Consider the following 5,195-nt stretch of genomic DNA (forward strand, 5'->3'; position numbering starts at 1 on the left):
GGTGACGAGCCCAAGGATAGATGATCAGAGGCTAATAGATTTGAGTCAGGTGGGATGGGGGGGGGTCTAAGAGACACTGGTGCCTGGATGCCTGAAATAAGTGGAAACTTGGGGCATATGAGGATTAACTCTGAAGATCCAGAACCACTCCTAGTCCTGTCCTCCTTTATGATGCTCTAACTATAAAGTAAATGGGAGTGTTTAAAGCAATGGTTCTTACAGGAGCCCGTTCCTACGAAGTCAGTTAGGGGTTCCTGGATTGGGGGTCATCAAGGCTGAATAAATGTCAGAGGAAAGGGACAGACACAGAAAACACAGGATAGAATCAGGAGGTCTGTTTGGTCATGCTGAAGAAGCCAAACAGCCCAGAGTTTATTTCAGAACTTGCTTGTATAGAAAAGCAGAACAAAGCACAGCACAGATGGTCAGTCAGTGTCTAACCCCAAGACCATGTCTGTCCTTGAGTAAGCAGCCTCCTTCCCAATATATGCTTTCTGCTTTGGAGCAGCCTTCCTTTCTATCTTGATGCTCCTGAGGTTTGTCATCAGCAGTATACTGTCTACTAGATAGAGTGTTCTTTTCTCATGGGCTACAACAGAAGTCTCTCACAGCCCTCAAGTTTATTGGAAAAAGCAGAGTAGGCAAACTTGAATTCAAAAGACTTATAAGTCAGAATGGACATTAGGTGGAAACTGAGTCACACATGAGCTCCCACAGGTTCTCAATCTTCCTAATGCTGGGACCTTTTAATACTGTTCCTCATGTTGTGGTGACCCCCCAGCTACACAATTATTTTCATTGCTGCTGCTAGGAATCAAAATATAAATACCTGTGTTTTCCTAAGGTCTTAGGCAGCCTCAGTGAAAGGGTCCTTAGACCCAAGGGGTCATGACCCACAAATGGAGAAGCACTGGTTAAGGACAGTGCAAGCAGCAGCCTTTCTAGGAAACCTCGGAGCTCTATGCCCATTCATCCTCTCATGAGCACAGGTGCAGCTGGGGAGAGATAGTCCCCAGGTGCCCACAGGTCTGCGCCTCTTCCACAGTCCTCTGGTGGGCAGTGGAAAAAAAATGCTTTAACGGTGTCTGGCAAACTGACTAAAAGCAATTCAAGAAAAAGCTCCCAGAATACCCTAGTTAACAGCAGTGTCATCAAGAAAAGAGCAAGCACATCAACATATCCTCACTACTCTTGAAAAGCACTCGCCCAAGGAAGGAAATGGAGAAAATTAATTTTTCAGCAGTTTATATAATAATTTTACCTCTGGGTCGTTAGGTGAACCCTCTGTCCATCAGGCATCCAGCTTGGGGTGTCTGATTTTTCCCATAGACATACACCTAGCTTCAGACATCGCCTTCTTACCCCACCAGGAGTGATGGATGGATCAGGAGGGTTGGAGCTAGGCTGGATGGACCCTCCAATCTGACTAAGCTTGCAAGACCCTCCGAGTTGACCTGGAAATGAGCCAGGGCTTGGCACAAGCTCAGAGTTGTTGAGGGCCTTTCTCTGTCTCCTGCCATATGAGTTCTGTGGAGGGATGGCATACTGTGGACCTCAGGTTGGAGTGGGCCTGAGGTCCACAATCGTCTTGAAGAGTTTACAGCCTGAGGGTCAGGGAGAAAAGCAACTCAGAGTGGGCCTCCCCTGGACCCACTGCCATGAAGGTGGGACCAAGTCCTGAGGAGTCCCAAGACCTGAAGGCCCCGCAGAAAGAACTAGAGCAGTTTGCTAAGCTGCTGAAGCGGAGGGGGACCCCTCATGGATATGCCATCTGACATTACCCTGGGCTTCTCGTAGGAAAGGTTCACCCAGATGACCATTTGCCTCTTTAAGGACCCGCGTCTCAGTTGCAAGAATGTGTAAGCTGCTGACGAAGAGGACAGAGGAGGCCTTTAAAAGATAAGCGAAGCGGAGCCCTGTTGAGGGCTGCTAGAGGAAGCAGCGGAGGAGGATTGACAGCCGCTTTAGAGGGAGCCCGGAGAAGGTGTTTCTGCAGTGCCCGGAGCCCACCCTGCAGCAGATCAGCAGCTTGGAATGGGAAACGATGTGGTCTGAGTACGGGTTTATAACCGGTGCCGGAAGGGCAAACGATTAAGTATCCACTATTCCCAATAAGAGGAATATGAGGTCGCAATGTCCCCTTTCTCAGGGCTGCCTGTATCATTTCCTCTGGCTCCAGGGCCCTATTTTGGTGCCCCAGGCTATAAGAGCCCCTACTTCACCACACTGTACTGTTCAGGGCCATTTCTAGGAGGAGAGCTTTTCCCTCTTCCCTGCTGTTCCTGTCATTGCTTCAATACCTTCAAACTAAGGCGCCCCACCTGACCAAGGATGGAGGAAGAACCCAAAGCCTGTTGCACTGCGGCTGTGGGATTGAGTTCTTCAGTTACTGGATGGAGGCCAGGAGTGGGGAAGTGATGCAGGGGACGAAGTTCAGTGATGACATTTATTATGTGCCCATTCTCATCATTCTGCAGCCTTGGACACAGAAGGGAAAGAAGGAAGGATGGAAAGAAGGAAGGGAGGGAGGAAGGAATTTACCTCTGAGGAGTGAGTCTCAGCCTTTGAACACATGGAATCACCCCCTGCGGAGGTTTAAGGAACACTTGAGCCCACACTCAGAGATTGTGATTTTATGAGTCTGAGCACAACAGCTTGTTTTACATTTTCAAAACTTCCACAGAGCAGAAAAAATTACAATCTCCAGGCAAAGCTGAAAACCACAGTGTCCGGACTTAGCTTGCTAGGAAGGTTAAAAGTGAAAAAAATGATTGAGGCAGAGGTTAGAAAGCACAGTGCCTTCCACATATGCAACCTCAAAGGAGATATAATGCTTTTTAAAATGTGGGAAGGAACCAGAAATGCTCAGGAAATGCAATGGAAGGTTGTTCTAAGAGCAGTCCAGCAAGGACCCTGGGCAGACTGCCCATTGTGGGCAGTCTGTGGGAACTTTACTGAGGCCTTGGCCTTTCTGGACTCATTCAAGACAAGTTTGTCAAAAGTAAAAAATTATTTAAAAACAGATAGGAATACGAAATATACAATTAAAACCCTACAAGGATTATTATTCTCTTCAAAACTACATCTGTAGCGTGGACTAGCACACGTCACCAAGGTTTCCGGCGTTTGCCAGAGCTCAAGGACCCTTTGTGTGGATGAACCAGGAGGTGTGACTCTCAGGTTTTATCAGAAGGACATCTGCCACTCTTCACAACCACAGCTTTTGCTGGGGTGTTACAGAAAAGATACATGTTTCACTGGAGGGATGGGAGAGGTGTGGGAGGAAGGGAAACAAAGCGCATGCCTGAGGTGCTGCTTGGAGCAGCTGGGGCTTTCTTAGAGACCACAAACTCATAAGCTAAGGAGGAGGTTAAAGTTGTTGAACTTTATCTTACTTGAGAAGATATCAATTTGAGAGAGCAGTTCACATCTGTGGCTTATCATGGAACTTTAGTTTATTAATGAATTAGTGAGAAGATGGTATCAACTACATTTGGTAGAATAATTTTCCTTCTTTGACATCTGAAATTTGCATATGACAAAATTGATGTGATATCAAGATATAAGATGATTTAAAGCTCTATAATAGTCACAAGGACAACTATTAAACAGTTTTATGGAGGGGGAGAAATACTTGTTTAAAAGAAAGATAATCGAGAGCTAGATAGCATCATTAAATTTGGAAGTAATCTCAAATTTTATGTCATGGGGTTGATCTGAGCGTACTTTCTCAAATTAGTTTTCTGCACATTTTATGAGGAAAAACTAGTCTTTCATGTTACTAAAATTAAAGAAAATCACTTTCATAGAAAGTAGAAGAGGGGAATAGCACCCACAGGATTCTATGTAGAAAATCTCTGTGTAGGAAAACAACCAGAATAATGACAGAAAAGGATATCTATATTTAAAAATTGATCTCTACCTCAGAAGATATAAAAGGATACTTCTTGCTGTTTCTAGAAAGTTCTAGAAGGGTTCCAGTCAGCTGGGCCTCACTCTTTCTCTAGAATCAGGTAATGTGAATAAAGCTATTGAGTCCTCTGACCAAGACTTAGTTACGCCCTGCAATGGTGGTGGGCTGCATTGGCCAGCTGGGAGGCCAGGGCCACTCCTGCTTGAATGACTTGGGTAGAGTTGATTTGCTCAGGAAATTTGGGCTTAGCTTCATGTGGTACTCTGGTACTCTTGTATGTTTCCAATGAGGTCATACAGACAAGACTTCACCTCCATCTGAGCTTAGCAGGATGCCTGTAGCTACCTCATAGAGAACACACCATTGCAAGATAGTTTCTTATCCTTGTCTTATGAGAGAGTCTTTCTCACCCATCTCCTACGTTTGGTTCCAGTTGAGCTCAGAACTTCCCACCTCACGGTAGACTGTAGCACCTGAGAGTCCCTTTGTAGCTTGTCTCAACATTGGTAGAATGAGCCACTGGTGCGTGCTGTTAGTCACTTTCTTTTTGTGGACTGGAGGCCTAAGGAGCTGACACTTTATCTGTTCCATGTGTCTTAGTGATTAGCTTCCTAAATTTGTGTGGATGTCCAAAACCTCACGAGTATGGGCTCATTGAGTCTTTGCTGGTTACATGTATGAAACAATAACCAGCCACGCTCATGGCCCCAGCAATGACAGTTGTGATCTCGTTAGCCACCAAGGTCCTCCAGAATGTGTCGCCCCTGAATAAGGAGCTCCGAAGGAGGGTGTATGTCATAAGGTTGGCCATGTATGTCTGCTGGACCAAGTCCACCTAATAGCCAGGAAGTCCATGATATATATCTTCTGCCTTTAAGTTCTTTGGCACCCTCCTCTATGGCCTAATCCCTGCATGAGGCTTTGAGGTTGAACTTCTTCAGCATTATGGCCTGGATGGGGTGACCAGAAAAGACACACGAGATTTCCAAAAATCTACAAAACCCATGTTAGCACCAACAGCATCGCCACCACCACTGGATCCTCCATGGGGCAGGGGGGCAGGGGTCAACTGTCTCTGTAGTTCATGAAAAAAAAAACATTTTCTGCCTCTCCTTTCAAGTTCATGAATTTTGTGGCCGACCAACTTCTATGTTTCCAGTTCTCCAACCCCTTCCTGCCTCTGCTGAGGAACCACAGACAGCTCAGTGTAAGCTCGGGAACTTTCCTTGCCAACTCCACCCAGTCTGTGGCACTGAGGAAGACTTAGCAGATGCTGTATTTT

General features: G+C 46.0%; 1 pseudogene; it reads left to right on the forward strand.

The window, feature by feature from the left end:
* Nucleotides 1-209: 209 nt before the first annotated feature.
* Nucleotides 210-2,325, forward strand: LOC121453033 (annotated as a pseudogene).
* Nucleotides 2,326-5,195: the final 2,870 nt, after the last annotated feature.

Source organism: Microtus oregoni, unplaced genomic scaffold (assembly GCF_018167655.1).
Source record: "Microtus oregoni isolate MIOR12 unplaced genomic scaffold, Mior012 000010F_ref0000083, whole genome shotgun sequence".
NCBI classification, from domain to species: domain Eukaryota; kingdom Metazoa; phylum Chordata; class Mammalia; order Rodentia; family Cricetidae; genus Microtus; species Microtus oregoni.